Source organism: Drosophila miranda (assembly GCF_003369915.1).
Source record: "Drosophila miranda strain MSH22 chromosome Y unlocalized genomic scaffold, D.miranda_PacBio2.1 Contig_Y1_pilon, whole genome shotgun sequence".
NCBI lineage: Eukaryota > Metazoa > Arthropoda > Insecta > Diptera > Drosophilidae > Drosophila > Drosophila miranda.
In genome coordinates this window covers 11,338,848-11,365,021 of record NW_022881603.1, presented here as the reverse complement: position 1 = coordinate 11,365,021, position 26,174 = coordinate 11,338,848, and the positions used below count along the sequence as shown (strand labels likewise).

The window sequence follows — 26,174 nt, the reverse complement described above, 5'->3', positions numbered from 1 at the left end:
AAAGCGGAGCGAACGGCGAGTGATGCGAATGGAAGGAATCGGGGATCAAATGCAACCAGTCTGGGAGGAGGTCAACAGGAAGCACCCGCGAACCAGCAAGCACATCCAACGCACTTGTTCGTGAACAACCGAACATTGGAGGCCGATCAGAGGGCCCAAGCCGATCAGAGACCCGTGGAGGAGTGGCTGTTCAACGGGATGGGCGCAGGAGCAAACCCTAACAGGAATCGACCGAGTTTCGGAGAGGCTAGGCAGGAGCAAGTGCAAAGGGGATGCCTGTGGCGGAATTCATATTCCGGGTGGAGCATCTACAGACGTCGTATCAGGTACCGTGGGCGGAGGTGTTGAAGCCTTTCACACATTGGTCAGTGGCCACGCAAGGGATTGGTACTGGATGCATGTTCGGACGGTAGGAATGCCGGACTGGCCGAATCTGAGATATGGTCTCCAGCAGCAGTTTCAAGTTCGTCGGACAGAGTTCGAGCGAGAGCAAGAGCTCAGGGAACGCCGACAACGCCACGGGGAGTCGGCGGACCAGTACATCCAGGAGATGTTGGTGTTAAGGTCGAGATTGCTGAATCCGTTCTCGGATTATGATCTAATAAAGATCATAAAGATCAATATTAGGGATGCAATTTCGAGGGTGATTTATCCAATGCAGATACCAAATCTACAGAAGCTGCGAGAAGAGTGTGCGGACGCCGAGAAACTGCTGGCGACGCGATGGACAAGGAGCGGTCCAGACCATGGGGGTAGTAGGCGCAGGGAAGATCACAAAGTACATGAATTGGATGCGAACACTCACGACCCGGAGGAACTCACTCGAAAGGCACGAAATTCAATTAATCGAGGGAGCCGTACCCGTAAAGGAGCGATTCTACCCGATATCTCCCGCGGTGCAAGAGCTGTTGTTGGCCGAGGTGGACGAAATGTTGCGTCTCGGAGTCATCGAAACCAGCGAGAGCCCGTGGAGCAACCGCGTGACGCTGGTACGGAAGCCGGGAAAAAACCGATTGTGTCTGGATGCGCGGAAACTAAACAAATTACCCGTAAAGGATGCTTACCCGCTGCAGAGCATCGAGTCAATTCTGAGCCGCGTAGAGGATACGGTGTACATCAGCAGCATCGATTTAAAGCACGCATTTTGGCAGATAGAGCTGGAGCCTGAAAGTCGGCCGTACACAGCATTCACGGTGCCGGGCAGACCACTCTATCAATTTAAATCGATGCCCTTCGGGTTGCGCAATGCAGCCCAACGGCTGTGTCGGTTGATGGATCCAGTAATTCCACAACGACTCTGAAGCCATGTCTTTTTATACTTAGACGATCTACTAGTTATTTCCCGGAGGTTTGAGGAGCATATACACCTGTTAGAGGAAGTGGCCAAGTGTCTCAAGGAGGCAAACCTGACAATTGGAAGAAAAAAATCGAAATTCGGCTATAAATATTTAAAGTATTTAGGGTACATCGTAGGCGACGGCGCACTTAGGACAGATCCGGAGAAAGTACAGGCGATCACCCAAATACCAATGCCAAGGAACGTGAGACAAATCCGGAGATTTTTGGGGACAGCTGGCTGGTATCGGCGAAATTTCTCGGCACTCTCGGCTCCTCTGACAGACTGTCTGAAAGGAAAAGGGCAATTTAAGCTGACGGAGGAGGCAGGAAAATCGTTCGAGGAGCTCAAAAAAGCACTTACCAGCGCCCCCAGCGCTACATCACCCAGACTTTAAGAAGCACTTCTTCATCCAGTGTGATGCGAGTCACGTGGGGATTGGAGCAGTTCTCTTCCAGAGGGATGATGAAGGAGCAGAGCACCCGATCGCATTCTTTTCGGCGAAGCTAAGAGGGGCACAGCTCAACTATAGCGTACCAGAGAAGGAGTGTCTGGCGGCGGTAAGAGCCATAGAGAAGTTCCGTGCATACGTATAACTGATGCCATTCACGGTGATAACAGGTCACGCGAGTTTGCAGTGGCTCATGCGATTCAAAGCACTGGATGGGAGGCTAGCCAGGTGGTCGTTTGCTCTCCAGGCTTATGACTTCGAAATCGAGCATTGCAAAGGAAAGGAAAATATCGTCGCGATATGCTGTCACGTCCCTTTGACGTTGACGCTATCGACTTCCTGGAGTTCGACACCACAGCCTTCGAGGATGAAGAATACCGAAGAAAAATCGAGTCGGTCCAGAGCGATGAGGATGAGTTCCCAGACCTGAAGGTGGAGGAAGGACTGCTGTTTAAGCGCACACAATTTGGCCGGCCGGAATTAGAGGAGTTTTCGTGGAAGCTATGGATCCTGGAAGCCCTGACGAGCACACTGATCCAACAGGCTCACGACAGCGATGTGGCAATGCATGGAGGAATCGCGAGGACACTGGGACGGCTGCGACAGTTCTATTATTGGCCCCGGATGACCGTGCAGGTGAAGGCATATGTGGCTGATTGTGACACCTGCAAAGAAACAAAACATTCAACACAGGTTCACCGTCCACTCATGGGGGCCGAAACCAGAACCGAGAGGACGATTCAAAAACTGTACCTGGATTTCCTGGGTCCATATCCGAGGACTCGAAGTGGCAATGTAGTCATACTAATAGTCCTCGATCACATGTCCAGATATGTCTGGTTGATGGCTTTGCCTAAGGCGACGTCTTCGGCCGTGATCCGATTCTTGCACGCCGAGGTCTCGCGCAGTTTGGCGTGCCTGAAATGGTGCATACCGATAATGGAAAGCAGCTGAATTCTCTCAATTCCTGGATAGGAGAAGCATAACGCACCTGAAGTCGGGGAACTATGCACCGCAGGCGAACGCGGCCGAACGAGTGAACCAGACTGTACTGGCAGCAATAAGGACATACGCTAGTGAGGATCACACGCGCTGGGACGAGAAGCTGACGGAGATACAGTGTGGGGCTAGGAGCGTTATACACACGGGTATCGGGTCGTCGCCATACTTTGTGTTGTTTGGGCAGCACATGTTTACTAGCGACCGAGATTATAAATTGGCACGCAGACTGGGCGCCCTAAATGATGCACAAATGTGGCGGAAAACGTACATGCGGGGTTGTACCAGGAGGACCCAGAGGTCGGAGCGGTAGGAGGTCAACAGCGAACCCGTAAGGACCTGGTGTTACCGTCCGAGTTAAGCTCAGCCGTGAACGCAGCCTTAGCCCAAGCACAGGAGACCTACCGAGCGTCGCTCGGGCAGCAAATGGAAGCGCTGAGATCGTCAATGCAAGCGGACATGCTAGAGTTCATGCGAGAGATCAACGCTGTGGTGGGTTCGTTAAAAGCGGAGCGAACGGCGAGTGATGCGAATGGAAGGAATCGGGGATCAAATGCAACCAGCCTGGGAGGAGGTCAACAGAAAGCACCCGCGAACCAGCAAGCACATCCAACGCACTTGTTCGTGAACAACCGAACATTGGAGGCCGATCAGAGGACCCAAGCCGATCACAGACCCGTGGAGGAGTGGCTGTTCAACGGGATGGGCGCAGGAGCAAACCCTAACAGGAATCGACCGAGTTTCGGAGAGGCTAGGCAGGAGCAAGTGCAGATACGAAGATGGGGACTTAGCTTCGACGGCGATCCAAAGGGGATGCCTGTGGCGGAATTCATATTCCGGGTGGAGCATCTACAGACGTCGTATCAGGTACCGTGGGCGGAGGTGTTGAAAGCCTTTCACACATTGGTCAGTGGCCACGCAAGGGATTGGTACTGGATGCAGCAGTTTCAAGTTCGTCGGACAGAGTTCGAGCGAGAGCAAGAGCTCAGGGAACGCCGACAACGCCACGGGGAGTCGGCGGACCAGTACATCCAGGAGATGTTGGTGTTAAGGTCGAGATTGCTGAATCCGTTCTCGGATTATGATCTAATAAAGATCATAAAGATCAATATTAGGGATGCAATTTCGAGGGTGAATTATCCAATGCAGATACCAAATCTACAGAAGCTGCGAGAAGAGTGTGCGGACGCCGAGAAACTGCTGGCGACGCGATGGACAAGGAGCGGTCCAGACCATGGGGGTAGTAGGCGCAGGGAAGATCACAAAGTACATGAATTGGATGCGAACACTCACGACCCGGAGGAACAGACCGAGGCATTGGATGCTGTCCATAGGACAAGGGAATCCGGAGGCGACCGCACCCAGCTGAAGTTCTGGAATTGCGCTCAGCCGGGTCACACCTATTTTGAGTGTGAGTCGGCCGTGGGTAACCTGTTCTGCTACAAGTGCGGGCTGGCCGGGGTCATCCTCCCTAAATGCCCTAAATGTCGGCCGGGAAACGCGAAAAGGAGCACGACGCAATTGGAGGAGTCGAGTTCCACGTCGCCGCGAAGCAGCCAATAGATAGGCCCCCCAACGTTAAATTAGATACCCCTAAGGAAAGAAGTAGCAATAAGAATATTTACACTACCATATATAAGGTTAACCAAGCGGTATTACCCGAAGCTAGATGGTCCGAGCGCAAGCCGATAAAGGAAAGACAGCGGCAGTACGAACAGGCCAGGAATCGGATAATGGGGGACGAAGTCGATGAGAGTATCCGAACGGGAGCAGTCAGAGCACAGCGGGCTCGGGACAGGTTTCAGGGGCGCAAGAGGAGGCGGCTCCAGGTGTGTGCTGCAGTCCACTCGGCAATTCGTCAGGATGACAGGCCATTCGCACGAGTGAAATTGGGCCCGAGGACGCTGATGGGGCGGCACTCCTCATAAAATACTGGGACATGTGTCGACGGTAATGACGTATGGAGGCCAGAAGCAGACTATGGAGTTGTTCCTGTGTCCCTCGCTGAAACAACCGCTGTAGCTAGGGGTCGATTTCTGGCGGAAGTTTGGTCTGGCTCCGCATATAGTAGACTTAGAACGACACAAGGAATTAGCAGAAATTGATGCTGAGGTGCTGACTAGGAGTAGACCAACGGAACCGCACGAGTTGACGCACACGCAGCAGACACGTCTGGACCAGGTGAAGAACAACTTCAGGGCATTCGACACACATGGTTTGGGAAGAACGACGCTCGAAAGGCACGAAATTCAATTAATCGAGGGAGCCGTACCCGTAAAGGAGCGATTCTACCCGATATCTCCCGCGGTGCAAGAGCTGTTGTTTGCCGAGGTGGACGAAATGTTGCGTCTCGGAGTCATCGAAACCAGCGAGAGCCCGTGGAGCAACCGCGTGACGCTGGTACGGAAGCCGGGAAAAAACCGATTGTGTCTGGATGCGCGGAAACTAAACAAATTACCCGTAAAGGATGCTTACCCGCTGCAGAGCATCGAGTCAATTCTGAGCCGCGTAGAGGATACGGTGTACATCAGCAGCATCGATTTAAAGCACGCATTTTGGCAGATAGAGCTGGAGCCTGAAAGTCGGCCGTACACAGCATTCACGGTGCCGGGCAGACCACTCTATCAATTTAAATCGATGCCCTTCGGGTTGTGCAATGCAGCCCAACGGCTGTGTCGGTTGATGGATCGAGTAATTCCACAACGACTCTGAAGCCATGTCTTTGTATACTTAGACGATCTACTAGTTATTTCCCGGAGGTTTGAGGAGCATATACACCTGTTAGAGGAAGTGGCCAAGTGTCTCAAGGAGGCAAACCTGACAATTGGAAGAAAAAAATCGAAATTCGGCTATAAATATTTAAAGTATTGAGGGTACATCGTAGGCGACGGCGCCCTTAGGACAGATCCGGAGAAAATACAGGCGATCACTGAAATACCAATGCCAAGGAACGTGAGACAAATCCGGAGATTTTTGGGGACAGCTGGCTGGTATCGGCGAAATTTCTCGGCACTCTCGGCTCCTCTGACAGACTGTCTGAAAGGAAAAGGGCAATTTAAGCTGACGGAGGAGGCAGGAAAATCGTTCGAGGAGCTCAAAAAAGCACTTACCAGCGCCCCCAGCGCTACATCACCCAGACTTTAAGAAGCGCTTTTTCATCCAGTGTGATGCGAGTCACGTGGGGATTGGAGCAGTTCTCTTCCAGAGGGATGATGAAGGAGCAGAGCACCCGATCGCATTGTTTTCGGCGAAGCTAAGAGGGGCACAGCTCAACTATAGCGTACCAGAGAAGGAGTGTCTGGCGGCGGTAAGAGCCATAGAGAAGTTCCGTGCATACGTAGAACTGATGCCATTCACGGTGATAACAGGTCACGCGAGTTTGCAGTGGCTCATGCGATTCAAAGCACTGGATGGGAGGCTAGCCAGGTGGTCGTTTGCTCTCCAGGCTTAGGAAAGGAAAGGAAAATATCGTCGCGATATGCTGTCACGTCCCTTTGACGTTGACGCTATCGACTTCCTGGAGTTCGACACCACAGCCTTCGAGGATGAAGAATACCGAAGAAAATCGAGTCGGTCCAGAGCGATGAGGATGAGTTCCCAGACCTGAAGGTGGAGGAAGGACTGCTGTTTAAGCGCACACAATTTGGCCGGCCGGAATTAGAGGAGTTTTCGTGGAAGCTATGGATCCTGGAAGCCCTGACGAGCACACTGATCCAACAGGCTCACGACAGAGATGTGGCAATGCATGGAGGAATCGCGAGGACACTGGGACGGTTCTATTATTGGCCCCGGATGACCGTGCAGGTGATTGCATGTGTGGCTGATTGTGACACCTGCAAAGAAACAAAACATTCAACACAGGTTCACCGTCCACTCATGGGGGCCGAAACCAGAACCGAGAGGACGGTTCAAAAACTGTACCTGGATTTCCTGGGTCCATATCCGAGGACTCGAAGTGGCAATGTAGTCATACTAATAGTCCTCGATCACATGTCCAGATATGTCTGGTTGATGGCTTTGCCTAAGGCGACGTCTTCGGCCGTGATCCGATTCTTGCACGCCGAGGTCTCGCGCAGTTTGGCGTGCCTGAAATAGTGCATACCGATAATGGAAAGCAGCTGAATTCTCTCAATTCCTGGATAGGAGAAGCATAACGCACCTGAAGTCGGGGAACTATGCACCGCAGGCGAACGCGGCCGAACGAGTGAACCAGACTGTACTGGCAGCAATAAGGACATACGCTAGTGAGGATCACACGCGCTGGGACGAGAAGCTGACGGAGATCCAGTGTGTGGCTAGGAGCGTTATACACACGGGTATCGGGTCGTCGCCATACTTTGTGTTGTTTGGGCAGCACATGTTTACTAGCGACCGAGATTATAAATTGGCACGCAGACTGGGCGCCCTAAATGATGCACAAATGTCCCCCTTGGCGAGGAGTGACAAGATGGAAATAGTCCGAAATGAGGTCCGAGGAAACTCTCATGAAGCCTACAACAGAGCGAAGAACAGGTATAATCGAAAAGCTCGAGAAATTAGGTACTCACCGGGTCAGGAGATATACAAGCGGAATTTCGTGTTGAGCAAATTTAAAGACAACATCAACGCGAAGTTCAGCCCAAATACGTCAAGTGCCGAGTGATCCGGAGTATGGACGAGCTGGAGACGTTGCAAGGCTCACGTATTGGGGTGTTTCACGCAAAGGATCTGAAGCAGTAGCCCAGGCATCTCAGTCGATGGAGCCAGAGACTCTCAATCTCAGGGTGTGGGCGATGGCCTACGTTTGGGGCCCCTTAATTGAAAAAGCCCGCCTGCTTGGCACTCCCGTTTCGGCGGAGTAATCCTGGAAACGGTAGTGTGGTGTTATGGGCGGTTTTGGAGAGAGCCGATAGGTATCAGGGCTGGAGAAGAAAGAGACAGCGGCATCTATAGTGGAACCTGGGAAGCAGTGGCAGAGTTGCGTGGGAGAAAAGGAAACGGGGCGAGGAAGAAAAAAAGAGAGGTTTTCCGGTGGAGAATAGTGGAGGCCGCAAAATTGGTGATCGTGGAGACGACGATCCCACCAAGACATCAGCGGCAGGCATTAACATCAGCGGAAGCGGCGGACATCGGCAGCAGCAGCCCGGTACTGGCCAGGCCGAAAACCTGGTGCGAGAACCGTCAGCGGAGCACCGGCACCAAGGAATCCAGCGGAACACCGACTGGAGACACGTTTGTGTCCCCACATACCAAAACAACGATAAAGTGAATTGCATTATAACAAGCCTGATTACAGATTACAGAGGTGAGTAACCGACAACGCACCAGCCGCCTCATCAAACACTTAGCCGAGCCTTTGTTTTCATTGCGTGCCTGCATCAGCTGGTGCAATAATATAGCATAGTGGCGTATCGTATCAACTAAATTCGAGAGATACTACATGCCCAGACCTTTATCAGCGTTTAGTCGACCACTTTGTAGCCCACATTCACGCTTCGAATCAGTTATTTGCCAGAGGCGTGCGCGTGCGGCAGTGTTTGGCTCTTACTCTCCGGAACGCAAAATCCATAACCGATTCTCATTTCAGCAGCGGAAAGATGCGCCCGTTTTCCGGCAACGATTGCTTAAAGCCCGTCACCGAGGGCATCAATCGCGCCTTCGGTGCCCGGGAGCCCTGGCAGGTGGCCACCATCACCGCCACCACAGTGCTCGGCGGTGTCTGGCTCTGGACGTTTGTCTGTCAGAATGAAAGTGAGTTTCCACTGAGAGAGAGGTCTTCTCAAAATACATCACTATCTACAAGTAGGCACTCGTAGGCAAAAGTCAGGCCACCTAGTGTCTGTCGATTCCTTTCACGCCGTTGTCGGCGGCGTCATAAATTATAATCCATCAAACAATCTTATCTGCCAGGGCTTGCACTTTCCTACGCATCCCACCAAGTAAATACCCAGCCTAGCCGGCCCATTTTTGTAGTTGACTCAAGAAATCGAAATCGGTACTTATGTATACCCATGTACTATGTACTTTGTGCCTTATATAATAGAGTTCGAGTGCCATGCACCCGTTGTGTGCCCTTCCTGAACTCTTGCGTTTAATCTGGGAACAGATTACAATAGATTAGAAACCAAATTTATATATACACAACAATTTATATATAGCCAAACGGCATAGCTTCTGGCTTCGATAAGAATATCCGCTAATCCGCTAGTTGGAATTTAGTTTTCAATGGGCTCTCCCTTGTAGCTCCTTTATCAGTCAGGTGGCACCTGTTTGGAAGCACAAGAGATTTCTTATGACTAATCCCCTAAATGGAAAACGTTCTACGAATTCCAAAATTGGAATTACAATCGGTTTTCTAAAGCAACCAGTTGGAACCCGAATTCTTGGAAAAAGTTCCTTTCCGTTCGGCAACTTCGCACATGACCTGTCTGGCTTCCACGATATGCTATCGTGTTCCAGCGACTACCGATCGACACATTCTCATTATAAAATGATTCATCATTTTATTTCATGGTTCGATACGCCTTTAGATAAGCATGCCTTAGGTTATTCGATAGGGGAATATTGAAATTAGTTGATCAGGCGATCATTCCTCCATCGCTTTGTTTGTTGCAGGTCTCTACACGCGTGGCAGGCGGCAGTTCTTCAGGATCGCCAAGAAAATACCCGCAGTTCGGCGACAGGTGGAGGCGGATCTTACCAAGGCCAACAATGACTTCGAATCGGCGATCAAGGAGAGCAACGCACACCTCACATACACGGTGACGCTGCCCTAGAAGGGTCTGAGCAAGGAGGTGATCCTGAAGCTGGTGGACGACCATCTAAAGACAGGTCACTACGAATGGCGCGACGGTCGCGTCTCCGGTGCCGTGTACGGCTACAACCCGGAGCTGGTGCAGCTCGTGACGGAGGTGTATGGCAAGGCGTCGTACACGAATCCCCTCCATGCGGACCTCTTCCCGGGCGTCTGCAAAATGGAGGCCGAGGTGGTGCGTATGGCCTGCAATCTGTTGCATGGAAGCAACGACAGCTGCGGCACCATGACAACCGGCGGCACCGAGTCCATTGTGATGGCCATGAAGGCATACCGGGACTACGCTCGCGAGTACAAGGGAATCACCAGGCCGAACATAGTCGTGCCACGCACCGCGCATGCGGCCTTCGACAAGGGTGGCCAATACTTCAACATCCAAGTGAGATCTGTGGACGTCGATCCGGAGACCTTCGAGGTCGACATTAACTTTGACGTTAAGGGCGTAACCAGCATCTCTGCCGACACGCACAAATACGGATTTGCTCCAAAGGGATCGTCGGTGATCCTGTACTCTGAGAAGAAGTTCAAGGATCACCAGTTCACAGTGACCACCGACTGGCCAGGCGGCGTCTACGGCTCACCCACTGTAAATGGTTCCCGTGCCGGAGGCATCATCGCCGCCTGCTGGGCCACCATGATGAGCTTCGGCTACGATGGCTATTTGGAGGCTACCAAGCGCATTGTGGACACGGCTCGCTACATTGAGAGGGGGTAAGACTGGGTACGAATGCACTTGGACTACGGCTGACCTTATCGAAACTCCACAGTGTTCGCGACATCGATGGCCTGTTTGTGTTTGGCAAGCCAGCCACTTCCGTCATTGCCTTTGGATCGAATGTGTTTGATATCTTCCGACTGTCGGACTCGCTCTGCAAGCTCGGCTGGAACCTGAATGCCCTGCAGTTCCCCTCTGGGTATGATAGATCTATTAAAACCATAGTTAACCATGCTTAAAATTTGGTATTCTGTCTACCAGTATCCACATCTGCGACACGGACGTGCACACCCAGGCCGGAGTGGCAGACAATTTCATTGCCGACGTTCGCAGCTGCACGGCGGAGATCATGAAGGATCCTGGCCAGCCCGTGGTCGGAAAGATGGCCCTGTACGGCATGGCCCAGAGCATACCCGACCGCTCGGTAATTGGCGAGGTGACCCGCCTCTTCCTGCACTCCATGTACTACACGCCCAGCCAGAAGTACGCATCTGCCTCAGCTACTCTTCCTACAGCTCCCACCCATGCAAGCATTTCATCTGCAGTGCTACTGTTTTTAGAACCACCTAGAACTCCGTGTTATCCAAGCAATATTTATATATACCTGCAATTAGAGCTGTAATCGAGGGTACAAAAAGCGTCGTCAACAAAGTTGATTCTGTCTACGATATAATCCTACCAACCGGAGGCAGTCTTTCCTCAAAGAGCTATTTTATTAAAGTGATTGTTCTGTGTAAAGTGTTAGAAAAATATAAGTATAGTACATTTTGTATACTCATCAGTCTATTAAGAATTGATCTCAATTCTCTCGATTCTTGATCAATTTGTTGCCTTTTTCTTCGATTGTCGTGTACATTTGTTCCCCAAACAATTAACCATACTCGTAATTGCTTCAGCGTGGGCCCCTGCATTCCGGTCTGATCGGATCTGACCCGATCTGGTGCGATCTGTCAGACGCTTTGCCACGCGTCGGCGTTTTAATTTAGCTGTGCCCACCTGACACGCCCATTTCCTTTGTGTAATTTATGCCGGTTTTCTCGGGCTCTGTTCAAATTGTTTCAAATAAATTTCAGTAGCGGAAACATTTATCTAAAGGACTGCCAGCCAGAATCCCGTGGACATGCGTCAAGTGTCATTTTTTCAGGAGAAATTTCGAGAAATTTTCAGCCAAAAAGCGAGCAACAAGTGCCATTCGGCGGAGGTGGAGATCAATTGGAGGCATTCATTTTGGACTGCAACAAAGGCGTAACCTGTCACATTAACAAGATGCCCACGCTGACACCCTGCTACCCCAGCTTCTGCCCTCCAATCCTCTGTCTTCCCTGCAGGCCTTATGGGCTCGCATTATGGCCCCAACAAATTCGGCTCAAACCGGGTTGCAAAAAAAGTTCACTTCGTAGTGACGCAGCTCTGAACGGGGCCCCAGCGACGACGACGCGCAGCTGAGCGAGGGCGGAGCAGAGAGCCGGGCAGAGGCAGAGAGCACCCAATGGCCTCAGAGACGCGGAGCGGCTCATTCGTTGTGCGCTCGTTGAATCGCCGAGACGTTGGAGTCGCCGTCGTCGCTGTCGTTGTCGTCGCGTGTGTGCAGCAAACAAAAAAAAAATAAAATAAGACAATAAATATTTTTTTGAGAAAAAATAAAACCTGATTTCTTTTAAAAATTGCATAAATAAGTAAAAGTTTCCTCATTGTTAGGGCCAGCAGTTTATCGAAAGGGGAAGGGGGAAAGTGGCGCCCAGAAGGTTGATCCCACTTTTCCGTTCTACCTGTGTGAGTGCGAGTGTCTGTGTGTATGGGTGATTGTGATATGATATATGATATGAGAGGGCTTTAATCCATCTCAAGGGGGAGCTCCATTGACCGGACTTTGAGGATTTTCCATTACTTAGAGCGCCAGCAACTCTTCCAAAGGAATACTCGTCCGCCCCAAGGTAAGTTTGAAGCTCATTTCGGATTGGAATTTGTTGATAAGTTAAATAGCTATATTAATAGCCAATTATTTAGTCACAATTATAGCCATGAATTGTTCATTAGCAGTTTTTTCTGTATCGATAAGGTAAACACACTTGAACATTACGCATACAGAGAGACCCACCTATGGAGAAGTAAACATTTAGAACTCGAGAGCAAACAACTAGTTGTACTATAAACTGAAGTACTATAGACAGTACTATAGATGAGGTATCTATCTAATGATGGGAAAGTTTTCGTAGCGGAAGAGTGTAATTTCTTTAATGGAATACTAGATCGAGTCTAAAGATATCGGATATCTCTGTATATCTCTTCTATTTATTCTAGTGCTCTTTTCTATTTATTTACCTCTTTTTTCATTCACTATTAATTCAACTTTCCATTCTCTTTATACCCATACATCTTAGCCTCAACTTATCATCGTTTATTCTTTCTCCAGACATATCTCCACCTTGAGTTTGCCTTATCATCCCCAGAGTCGAATAAATATAGCGCAGGTATTGGAAACAAAATATTAAATTAATGCGCAAAATGTATTTATCCAGCACTCATATAGAGATTCCCATTCCTAGGCTAATTCCCATACCTCATCCGCGTTGGTATTTTGTTTGCATCTTGATAGGCTCGGACAGAGCCCAGCGTAGAGATAAGGTTCTCCGGTCGCTCAGTTTCTCTTTTGATTTTAGCCTACTACCATGCATTTTTTTTATCTTTCCGATAAGATATGGCCAGGGACACACATACCATATATTTGTAGGGTATATGGAAGTCTTGCTCTAGTTTTTGGCTTTGGTAGGCTCTCGTTTGGGTTGGTTGTTTGGTCACCGTTGGCATGCAAGGAGGCAATCAGTGGGTGCTTCCCTGCAGGATCAGATGTATTTGGTCAGATAAAAGGAGTAGGGACAACACATGGCAACCCAACTGGATCCACATATGGATGGAATCGCTCCATGGCCACCGCTGCCCCAGCCGGGCACAACAAGTCCACTCAAAGTTGTTTGCCGCACAACAACAGAAAACAACGGAAGCACAAACAACAACAACCCGGGGCAACCCCCAGTCCCCAAGCCAAAGGATATTACATCCACCGCCGACTGGCCAGCTGGGTGCGGCTTTAATGTCTGGCGTCATTATACCATTTATAGCCATGTTTTCCGAGAACTTTCGCTCCTCCCTTCAGGGTGTTTAATCGATAAACCCACAGTGGCCCGAGGAAACTCCTTTCGGCCCGGCATTTCGCCATTTCATTGCCGGCTCCTCGGTCGCCATTTGTGTGCTAATTGCAGATCGAGGCTCGCAATCTCTGACAGTTCCAGCAATAAATACCAATCAAGCAATCATCAGTTTTTCTTTTTCTTTAGTTTCTGTGGGGTTTCCTTCCCGCTCCGTCCACAAAACAAAAAAACGCAACATATTTCACAGTTGGTAAATATTTTCTATGCATATTTGCAACGCTCCAAAAAGCCCAATAAGAGGCAGGCTGGCAAATGCTTTTCTATTGCTTTCAGCAAGAGATTTGCATAAGGCTACAGATATGCACACAGATACTATTTAGGGGATACATGTATGCATGGGTAGAGCTGCAATTAACATCAAACACGGGCGGTGTACAGACAAATACTTATTGACAGAGTCGCGTCCGTTCTCTGATTTGAAATTGAGATCCGGCGAACGGAACAGAACACGCCTCTGAAAGTGTTTTTCGTTTCGTCTCAAGATTCTGTGTGTAACCTTCGCACGACTAGTCGACTCTACTCTCGACTCTCGAGTCGAGTGACGTGCTGTCGAGTTCTAAGCAAACCCCGTGCGACGGGACGGGGCTTAGATGATTACCGAATGACATCAGCACTGGGAACAAAGCAGAGTCTCCAAAGTGTGACTTCAACCTGTTCGAGTACGGCTACGGGTCTGGCTATGTGTGCTGCTCTTTATGGCTTTCTTCTTCAACGGATCCAGCGAAAGCCTGTTGCCTCAATTATAATACATCTACCCATAATGATCTCCCCCTCATAATGATGATCTAACAGGTGGGAACTGCGGTTAATCGGTTTTGGGTACTGTGAATGGATCATGTTCGCGTTAATTGTGCGGTTTGTGGGGGGAAGGGGAAGTATGCTGACAAATTGTCCGACAATGCAATGAAAAACAACTTTAATTGATACAATTGAAAGTCAATGTTCACATTGATTGGTTAACACCATTAGCATTTGATTTTCTAATGCACATTCTATGCAAATACTGGAAAAGTGTAATATCTATCAAGTCTCCTAAGCATACCCTTTCTAAGTACTCAAGCCCCCGAATCGCCTTTATCTGTGGACCCAGTCGATTCCTTTGGGCATATCCATAACAAATAACGAGGGGGAACGTTGTGAGTTGCTGCGGACACCGCAACTCTACGGTTATACCCGATACTAAGTCAGTATGGCTCTCCTCCGGCAGACGCCGCTAATATTAAACGACACGACAAAGAGTGCGTGCGAGAGAGACAGAAAATCAGTCTGAGCGTGAAGTCGGGCGCTGCGTAGCCACTGCAAATTGATTTGTTCCTATTGGCTATAAAAATGATCTGATCTGATCCAGATTCAGCAATCTAATAGATATGGTCATTATCTATGATTCTGCGTTTTTAGTTTTCTCGAATGTGCAATATTGTGGATGCAACAGATTTTCGTTCTTTGTGTGGGCGGAAGGGGGTGGGGCGAAACTTTGAGATACACGTTTTATAGTAAGATCTAACAGGAGTGCGGATACCAAATTTGGTTACTCTAGCCTTAATAGTCTCTGAGATTTTTGAATATCCCCAGATTTTTGTCCTTTGCGGGGCGGAAGGGGGTGTGGCGAAATTTGGACACGAAACGGTCAAGGTCCGATATCACAGGAGTGTGGATACCAAATTTGGTTGCTCTGGCTCTTATAGGTTCTGAGATCCTTGAACTCATATTTTTCAATTGGCAAAGCCGACCATGAAACCTGTGTGTTAGAGAGAGACAGAGCGAGAAAGAATGAAATTGTTATCTTGATTCTGGCTATAATAATTATACGATCTGGTTGAGATCTTACATTCTAGAACATATAGTCATCCTCTACGATTCTGCGTTTTTGGTTTTATCGTATCTTTAAAAATGTGGATGCCACAGATTTTCGTTCTTTGTGGGGGCGGAAGTGGGCGGGGCGAAGTTTTGAAATATTTTTGTAGCAGTGACATATCACAGAAGTCTGGATCCAAAACATCGTTGCTCTAGCTCTTATAGTCTTTGAGCACTAGGCGCTGAAGGGGACGGACAGATGGACAGACGGACGGACGGACAGACGGACAGACAGACATGGCTCAATCGACTCGGCTATTGATGCTGATCAAGAATATATATACTTTATGGGGTCGGAAACGATTCCTTCTGGACGTTACACACATCCACTTTTACCACAAATCTAATATACCCCAATACTCATTTTGAGTATCGGGTATAAAAAGAAGCCAAGCAACAGACATATTCTTGTCAATTTCCATTTGCAGTCAGCAGCGTCAACTAAACAAAATCAATCTTAATTAAATTAAAAAAACCCAAAACAGGAATGTCAGCTTAACTTTTGGCAAAAATCAGCCACAAAACAAAGAAAAAGAAGAATTAAATAGAATTCGAGCTGCAATTGAAACGAAAAAGTAATAAAACAAGGATCGACTTATATGCTATATTCATAGGGCAGATAAATATACTCGCAGCTTGACATAAATCGGGCGTTCCGCCTTAGCCATGTCGGTCACGTCGGGAGGCTTTGCGTGCCAGTTTTTACAAGTTTCCGATAATAAATAATAAATATTCGTACGAGCAAAAACTACGAGTATTCCATTGTCACTCTCCAGCTGCCTGGTTGGCTGTCTGACTGATTTAGATTGTAATGGCCCATCTGCATATATGGCCTAAATGGTCTCCAGTGGGGGGCATATGACCCACTTCCCTCGGCTTAATGTGCCAGCAGCCCACACTTGAGTTTCCTCCTTTTCTGCCTCTCTGTCTGCCATGGAATTTCCTTGACATTGAACCACATTTAGTGGCAAAGCAAAGCCCGAACACAATGCTTATTTTATAGAATGAATTCCAAAGTCAAATATCCAACCAGTTTGTGCAAAACGCAATTTGTATATATGTAGATGAATTTCATTGTCTGGCTCGAAACCAGTTTTCAAAACATTTACTGTGTTCCAGCCGAAATCGCAAAGTCACTCTCTTGTTAGGATGAGATGAGTTCTTCGATCAGCAAATTTGTCATTGACGGATAGCTGTTTCTTAATTTTATATTATTTTCGAATTAAAGTACGAATTTACGAGTAATGCGCGAAGTTTCCTTTAAGCGGCAACGGCTAAAAGCTAGCCGTCGAGTGCAAAATAAAGCTTTTGCTTAAGCTTTGAAACTACGCTACGGTCAGTGTTGCTGTGCTTCAAGTTTGCTGATATTTTTGGATGAAAAACTACTACGTTTTTGATTAAAGCGATTTATTTAAACAACTAAACTAACGTTTTTTAAGTAATGAGCAATGTTTGTATTTCGTTGTAGAGGAACGGCAGTCCTCTATTTTCTTCTTTTGACTGGAAAAAAATACTCCAAGCTCGTAGTGATTCATGACATACCCCTAAAAGATATGTTTTAATTGATTTCAATCTACTATAAATGATCTAATTCAATTTCGCTCAACATTCAATTCGTTGTGGGCCACTCACAAATCGATTCGCTAATCGTTTGGCTTCACCTCCGACCACAAATCGCGCCAATGAACTGAAATGATTTCACTACAGCAGAGGAGGGAGCGATGGATGGGAGTGGAGTGGAGACGACTGGAAGAAATAGAACTTAATTAGTGGAAAATACGACGCACCGATGTTGTTGATATGTGAAGAGAGAGAGGATGGGGAGAACCTATAAGAGCTATAGAGAGGGGCCATCTAAATGTCACTCATAGTACCATTCGGAAGTCTAATTCGATTCTGATACACTAGCGCAATATATTTAGAAGATTCCATCATAAGAAAGGAAGAGCTCTCAAAGAGAAGACAGAAGTGGGAACTTCTAGAGTTCACCTGAGGTTAATTCTGAATGGATAAGGTATTGGGTTGCTCTATAATTTTATCTGTAAATATATTAGCTTGGAGTATATAATACCACGTATAATATAAACTACATGGTTCGAAGTACAAAAGAATTCTTAAATCAGAATGCTTTTCAGTACAATATCATATTAAAGAATGATAGGTTTGTTGGACTTCCTGTCAGGTTTCTTACATTTTTCCTCCTAATTTCTTTCAGTGCATAGGAAATATTAAATTTTAAGTTCACTTTTTTTTGCCTTGTTTTTGTGCTTGTGTCATGTCGCCGCCTTGCCATCCATACAACACATCATCTAGATTTGAGATGACTATTTATACGCACGCGACCCTTTTTTTGTCCCGAGGGCTCTGCCGTGAAAAGCGTGAAAATCGGTAGAGCGAGATAGATGCAAGTTTACGTACCCAATTCTATTGAGCTCTTATACGAGTTGTAAAAAATCTTTGGCTTTCCAAAACGAAAACAATTTCAATCTTGGGCCTCCGCCTAATTGATTTCTAAGATGTACAATCTCAGGGCCTCCCGCCGCAATCCCAATCTTTGACACTCGCCTAAATGGAAAACCAAAGTTTGCCCACACCCGGCTTCTCATAAACAATCTCACTCCCGGCTTTCTGCAGATCCTGCACTTTAGGCATTTTACAGTTCTCTCTTTGGATGACGAAACCCAATACTCGGGATGGCGAAATCAATTGAAATGTTTATAGAAAAACTATTCCCGAAAGGGATCAACGATGCAAAGATCAGAAAGTTCAAGGCAGTCTTGATCCAGAAGCGACACCGCAAAGTAGAGCTAAAAATTAAGATCGCGCAAACCCTTTGTCCGGAATCCTTTGTGACCCTCTACTTAAATCTATATCAGTGAAGTTAGAAGTAAAATAAAAACTTTTTAAAAACACAATCCGCTACCGCAGTTATTTAATTGGCGCCCAACGTGGGGCGACGTTGTATAAAAAGCACCGAATAATAAAAGTGTTGCGTCGTGCCGAAACCCGAAGGACAATTAATTAATGGAATAAATCCTTCAGATATAAAAACGCGGAGTGACTGTTAGATATAAGATAAGAAAAAGTGAGATAAAAAGCAAAAAAACCGGAGCTAAGGGTGTGCAAAAATAAATACAATATACAATACAAATACAAATACAAATACAATACAAAATACAAATAAATACAAAAGCTAATCAAGACAATTCAAAAATACAAAAAAACCAAAAAAACCAAAGTTTTTAAACAAAACCAACCAAACCAAAACACAAAGAAAGTGAAACTATCAGCTAAACCAAAGAAGGAAGACCCCCAGAAGACCCAGTTAAACAAAGAAATTTAAGAAGGAAGACCCGTTCGAAGACCTGTCAGCCAAATCAAGAAGGAAGACCCGTTCGAAGATCTGTCAGCCAAACTAAGAAGGACGACCCCTACCGGATAGTTCGTGAGCAAAAGTTGTATTAATAAATATATGAGTTCAATTAGGTTATATTAGATTATAAAAACAAACATATAAGAAAAATTTAAGGTGGATCAACTAACTTTAGATTTTGAAAAACTAAAAATGATTAACTCACAAACAAGGACCGATCTTACTGCAGATCTGGTCAAACAATTGATAGCACTTCAAATTTCACAAGTACAGGAGCAAATTGGAAATTTAAAACAACAAATAGAAACTAAATCCGATCAGGTATCAGATTATCAGGCAGAAGCAATAGACGAGACAATAAAAGATGACACCACATTAAGGGTAATAGAATCCCTACCAATTTTCAATGGTGGATTAAACCAATACGTAGGATGGAGGGAAGCTGCAGAAACTGCAGTGAAGTTATATAAAAAAGGAAGTAAGCAATATTATATTGCCTTAACAATTTTGAGAAACAAAATAACAGGACCAGCACATGACGCACTGACCAACCACGGGACAGTTTTAAATTTTGATGCCATACTTTCACGACTTGACTTTGTTTACAGTGACAAGAGACCAATTTACATAATAGAACAGGAGTTAAGCGTTCTCCGACAAGGGAACCTTTCAATAATAGATTTATATAGCGAGGTTAACAAGAAAATGACCTTGTTAATAAATAAGACAATAATGACTCACGGAAAGGACAGTGAATTCACGAAAGAATCAATAATAAAGCAATGCGGATAAATAACATTGAGGAGGACCATTTTTTAGATCAGCCCCCGAAGTAGGTCTGCCCTACTTAAAAAGAGTAGATAAAAAAATAAACAGAGAATTAAAAGTTTTGATAGATACGGGAGCAACTTCCTGTTATATAAAAAAGGGAATTTACGAAAATAAAAAAGAATTAGCAATTTATAAGAAAGTTGCTACAGTGAATGGGTTTTCAATAATTAAATATTTCCATAACTATTTTCAACACAAAACAAGTGTTTTATGAAATAGATGGAATGGAGGCAGATTTACTAATAGGATTTAACCTATTAAAGAAAATCGGAGCTGTTATTGATACAGGAAAGGGGACTTTAAGTTATAAAGACAATGAGGAGAAACTAATATATGACGAGGTCCTTTCTTTAAACAAATTAACCTTTATAGAAGGAAAAACCATCCTTCCGTTGAAGGAATATATAATATATGAATATTTTGAAGAAGAAAAAGAAATGAAAAGTGATTCAGTAAAGGTAGAAGGAAGTTTATATAGCTTGGGATCAAAAAATCCTGAGCACGCCGACGAAGAATTATCCGTCAATAGTTTGGGATTCAAATATCCTGAACCCGCCGTCGTAGAAATATCCGACATTCAAAATTATGCAAATTCTGAATTGAAAAAAATTAAATTGTATAACGCAATAACCTACAAAGAGGACAATTTAGAAAATCTCAGAGAGAAAATGGTATCTATCATCGAAGAAGACCATGCCAATATAAATTTACAATTACCGTTCAGAACGGATATAAAAGGAGAGATTAACACTGAACATGATAGACCGGTATATGGCAAGCAGTATCCATACGCTTATTCGGTTAACGATTTCGTTAATAACGAAATAAGTAAAATGTTAGATGAAGGTATAATCAGACCTAGTAAAAGCCCATATAATTCACCGGTAATAGTAGTACCAAAGAAGGGAGTAAATGAGGACGGAACTCCTAAACATAGATTAGTAATAGACTTTAAGAAACTTAATGAAAACACCATACCGGATAGATACCCTATGCAAGATCCTTCAGTAATCCTTGCCAATTTAGGTAAGGCAAAGTATTTCTCGGCCATTGATTTAGAGTCAGGTTTCTATCAGATTTTAATGAGGGAATCAGATAGTGAAAAAACATATTTTTCCATAAATAACGGCAAATATGAATTTCTAAGAATGCCTATGGGATTGACGAACGCTCCCAGAATTTTCCAAAGGGCAATGGACGATATACTTAGAGAACAACAACAAGAGAAACTTGTCACGTCTATATGGACGATATAATAATATTTTCAAAAACTATAGAATAACATTATAAAGATCTAATTCATATAATACAGATATTGCAAAACGCTAACATGAAAATTTCCCTAGAAAAGTCTAAATTCCTTCAATTGGAAACCAAATTTCTGGGATACATTGTTTCCCAAAATATCATTAAAACAGATCCAGACAAAATCTCCACAATACAAAACTATCCAATTCCTAAAAATATCAGAGAGCTACGTAGCTTCTTAGGACTAACAGGGTATTACAGAAAATTTGTCCGAAATTATGCTACAATTGCCAAACCATTAACAAAATATCTGAGTGGAGTAAATGGGAAAGTTTCACGAAGGGCATCCAAGAAAACATTAATACAGCTGGATGAACCAGCAATGGGAGCATTTAATAATTTAAAGGACAGTTTAATAGCACATATTGAATTAGTACAACCAGATTACAATAAAAAATTCACATTAACCACAGATGCATCGGACATAGCAATAGGTGCAGTTTTGTCGCAAGATGGGAATCCCATAACATTTATTTCTAAAACTTTAAGTAAAACCGAGCAATTATATGCTACTAATAAAAAGGAATTATTAGCTATTGTATGGGCATTAAAAAATTTGCGAAATTATTTATACGGAGTGAGTGGAATTGAAATACATACAGATCACCAACCTTTGTCCTTTGAAATGTCGCAAAAAAATCCAAATGTTGAAATGAAACGTTGGTATTACTTCATAGAAAGTTTCACACCAAAAATCATTTATAAGCCAGGCTCAACTAACGTAGTAGCGGACGCTTTATCTCGGATTAAAATAAATCATATGACAGATAGTGATGTCGACCAGACAGAATCAGAATCAGACATAAATACTCAGCATTCAGCAGAGAGTAGTTTTGAAAACGTCATTCAAGAGACTAGCAAGCCTCTAAACCAATTTAAACAGCAGCTACTATTAGCGCAAGGGAGATTCACAGTTCATGAGTTAGTAAGAGTTTATGAAAATACCCGACATATTATTGAATTTGATACGGTAGACAATCTGCTAATCATTTTAAAAGAATTTATTCAGCCTCACTTAAACACAGGAATACACTGCACTTTAGAAGATTTATACCTAATCCAAAATAAGCTAAAGGAAAACTTCATAAATAAATTTCTCTTCACGAGAAAGTTCCTCCAAGATGTAGTAAATTCAGAAGATAAAGCTATAATTATAGAAGAAACACATTGCAGAGCCCATAGAGGACTCGACGAAAGTTACAAACAAATAACTAAGCTGTATTATTGGCCAAACCTGCACAAAAAATTAAAAGAATATATAAAAAATTGTGAGATCTGTAACAAAAACAAATATCACAGACACCCTGTAAAAATTCCAATTGGGGAAGCCCCCATTCCAGCAAAAGAAGGAGATCAATTACACTTAGACATATACTATGCCCAAAACCTAACATTCATAACTTGTATAGATTCTTATTCCAAATACTTGGTGGTCAAGGAAATTCAAAGTAAATTAAACATTGAAAATAAGGTAATGGAAATTTTGCAACACTTTCCGTTAGCAACATCTTTAATGACTGACAACGAACCAAGCTTTACTTCAGCACAATTTAGATCATTCATACAAAGAAGTAACTTAACTATTTATTATGCTGATCCCAGACACAGCACCTCAAATGGTCAGGTAGAAAGGGTACATTCCACACTAACAGAAATAGCGCGGTGCATCAAGGATGAACTAAATCTAACAGATTATTCAGAAATAATAATAAGGGCGGCACTGAAATATAACCTGACGATACATTCAACGACCAATCAAATGCCATATGACATATTGTATAACAAAATATAACACAAGCATAATCCAATATTACTTAAGGAAGCTCAGACCAAAATGCTTAAGCTACATAACAAAGATCGAAGAGAAAAAGATTATAAAATAGGAGAAGTAGTTTATGAAAAGAAATTCGGGGAAAGAAATAAACTTCAATCCCGATACAAAAAGCAGGTAGTTAAGGAAAATCGACCGAATAAAATTATAATCAACAATAGAAACAGAATTATACATAAAGATAACATCAAATATTAAATATTTTCATGACGACTTTTTGAAAATACAATATAAAGTAAATGAATTAACTGAAAATAATAATAAACAATTTGTAATAAATTCCAAATTTTTCAAAGAAATTGAATTGCTATCAAATTCATTAAAAAATGTCATCTTCAATGAAGAAACGATACTGAGAAATCATCGTTTAAAATTAATAACTTTTGACCTACTAAATTTAGTTGATACCATAACCCTCTTAAAAGTAAATATTTTCAATACAAAAATTTTAAATAAAAACGAAATAGAGGACATTTATAAGCATGAAAAACATCCTGTTGAACTGTCTGATCTGCTGGACATTGCAACGGTTAAAATAATTCGAAATGCTGATTTAATAATCATTTACATAAAATATCCTCAAATTAAAGATATTTGCAAGTTTTACCATGCAAGAGCCATCTCACAAAATGATGGAATGCTAGTTATAAGTGAAAAAGTTTGTGAATGTAAGGAGAAATACTATTTAATGAATAATTTTAAAAGTGAAACTTTTAACAATTACGCACAAATAAATTTAAAGAAGCCCTGTTTCACCAATTTACTTAATGGCTTTAAAGCCAAATGCACTAAAAAAAGGGAAAAAAACAAAGAAATAGACATCATTCAGGATGGTGTCATATTAGTTTCAGGCAAAAATATCGTAGACAATACTACTTTGTTAGGATCGTATCTCCTTATATTCAACAACACAATTGTAATAAATAATATAACCCACATAAATGATAAGGGTAAAATTCTAAGATATATATCGCATCATAGATATAGCGATTTTGAATTAGTTGATTATATACAATCGAATGATAAGCAATTTTCTTTTGATAATGTTAATATTTTAAATCCCCTTATAACATTAGGTAATACGGCCTTACCATTAACAACATTATTCTTAATCATTTTGATATTGATAATGTTATTTTACTTCGGCTATAAATTAACCAAATTTGTACTTATTAAATCAATAAGAATACCGTCATAAGAAATAGTGGAAAGCAACATTCAAATACTGTCAGAAGAAATTAGAGCTCTATCAGAACTTCAAAATGTATCGGGACGAAACATTTAAGAATGGGGTAGTTAACGTACCCAATTCTATTGAGCTCTTATACGAGTTGTAAACAATCTTTGGCTTTCCAAAACGAAAACAATTTCAATCTTGGGCCTCCGCCTAATTGATTTCTAAGATGTACAATCTCAAGGGCTCCCGCCGCAATCACAATCTTTGACACTCGCCTAAATGGAAAACCAATGTTTGCCCACACCCGGCTTCTCATAAACAATCTCACTCCCGGCTTTCTGCAGATCCTGCACTTTAGGCATTTTACAGTTCTCTCTTGGGATGACGAAATCCAATACTCGGGATGGCGAAATCAATTGAAATGTTTATAGAAAAACTATTCCCGAAAGGGATCAACGATGCAAAGATCAGAAAGTTCAAGGCAGTCTTGATCCAGAAGCGACACCGCAAAGTCGAGCTAAAAATTAAGATCGCGCAAACCCTTTGTCCGGAATCCTTTGTGACCCTCTACTTAAATCTATATCAGTGAAATTAGAAGTAAAATAAAAACTTTTTAAAAACACAATCCGCTACCGCAGTTATTTAATTTGCATCGTGCACATGTATGTACATATGTATGAACCATATGTATATGCAACTGCAACATATCTTCTATTTTCGGCTGCGCTCTCAGAGCGTGACAATTATAAGAGATTATCAGGATGTTGAGGGCAAGTCAGAGTCGAGACGCGTGGGCGACCACAAACGATGCCGCCCACAACCCCGGGCGCCTCTCCCAACGACTACTACTGACATATCTTTTTTATATATCTGCGGCAAATTTCATGAGCTACCTAATAGACTCTCTAAAGAGTTCTGTCCTCATCAGTTCAGCCAAATGTGTCGCCTCCAACTCCCCTCCCAGCTGTTTATTTATGTAATCCGCCTGCAACACCAAATGTTGCTGAGCTCGCCAAATGTTGCTGCTGCCGTTGTCACATGCAACTCCGATGGCGGTTACCTTTTTTGGCGCAGTTATGCAACTTATGCAAGTAAGTTGATGTTTCTTTGGAGTGCCATAAGTGGACATAATTACATATTATTGTACATACTTACTACACCCATTACCAGTCGTGGACCCAATTCCCACTGGCCAGGAAACGATCCACTTTGATGTCTAGTCTTTAGGCTGATTGACTGATGGCCCGAAAGGAAGTCGCGCCAAAGACTACTTCAATTTAGAAATTCGAATATATTCAAATGGGGGGAATTGGCAGTCATTCTGCCCGATTTCAGAGTGGAATGAATGACGGTCTAAGCAGCCAAGGGTTCAGCAACATTTGGCGGCGGAACGGGCGGCAGTGTTGGCGACGGCTTTAAATAAATCAGCCGTAAAGACAAGACAAACAAGAAAGGAAGTCCAAAGACGAATTCCGAAGCTTTGATACTCTTACATATGTATATAAACTCGCAATGTCAGCTATAAGATATACATATGTAGTGCCTTTAAACCTTCAACAGACAGATAGGCATAACTGTATTGACATGATGTGCTATATTGATCAAGATATACCATAATTTATGATTTCATCTCTTTGTGGCAAATATCTGCTCAAAACCACAACACACTCACCAAGCGAATATCAAGAGAAGGGGAAACAGACAACCCAGAGCAGAAATGGAGGGAATAAGTTGGAAAAGAATGGTGGCCTTTGTTGCTGGTAGCAGCTACACACCGCAGCTAAAGCCAAAACTGGAGTGCAACTATTTTTAATTCCATGCAAAATGTGCACGGCAACATGTTGCCTGCACGTCGCACAGTGGATATCAGGTGGCCAAAATCAAAAATCCTATGAGCGGCTTGGATAATACGAATAATATTCAGATTCACGCATATGATAAGTCTTTCAGAGATTTTAAAAATTCAAATTTCCAGGAAATTTAATTTAGGTAATATGGGCACTTAAAGTTCACCAATCTACGATTTGTGTTTTAGAGCGACATATGTACGTATTTATGTGTCGCAACTACGAAGGAAAAACATCCAAAATAGCCCCGCCATAAGTATGGTCCACAGTATGATTTTTAACGCCAAAAGGTCCAAAGGCCCACTGTGCGGGCAGCTTGTTGCTTGCGAGAGCTTAATGTTGCTGGCGGGCTGGCGGCGATGTTGCTGCCGCTCAAAATTGAACCAGACGCCGGCGCAAGAATAAGTCCAATTGGAAAGAGCGAAACGGTGCGGAGCGCGGAAAATGTGA

General features: G+C 44.0%; 2 long non-coding RNA genes and 1 pseudogene across 4 annotated transcripts; 1 reads left to right on the top strand and 2 right to left on the bottom strand.

Annotated features, from left to right (window-relative positions):
• Positions 1-4,077: 4,077 nt before the first annotated feature.
• LOC117191978 lies at positions 4,078-4,695 on the bottom strand. Its single transcript, XR_004474124.1, has 2 exons — positions 4,446-4,695; positions 4,078-4,379 (listed from the first exon to the last, which is right to left on the bottom strand). It is a non-coding gene; the product is annotated as an uncharacterized LOC117191978 (long non-coding RNA).
• Positions 4,696-5,783: 1,088 nt separating this feature from the next.
• Positions 5,784-7,724, bottom strand: LOC117191979. 3 transcript variants are annotated; one of them, XR_004474126.1, is made up of 5 exons: positions 7,334-7,724; positions 6,946-7,277; positions 6,708-6,872; positions 5,897-6,619; positions 5,784-5,822 (listed from the first exon to the last, which is right to left on the bottom strand). It is a non-coding gene; the product is annotated as an uncharacterized LOC117191979 (long non-coding RNA). The 3 variants fall into 3 exon arrangements; XR_004474127.1 differs by having other exon boundaries at positions 5,784-6,323; positions 6,390-6,619; XR_004474125.1 differs by having other exon boundaries at positions 5,784-6,619; positions 7,334-7,408.
• Positions 7,725-8,031: 307 nt separating this feature from the next.
• Positions 8,032-11,087, top strand: LOC117191965 (annotated as a pseudogene).
• Positions 11,088-26,174: the final 15,087 nt, after the last annotated feature.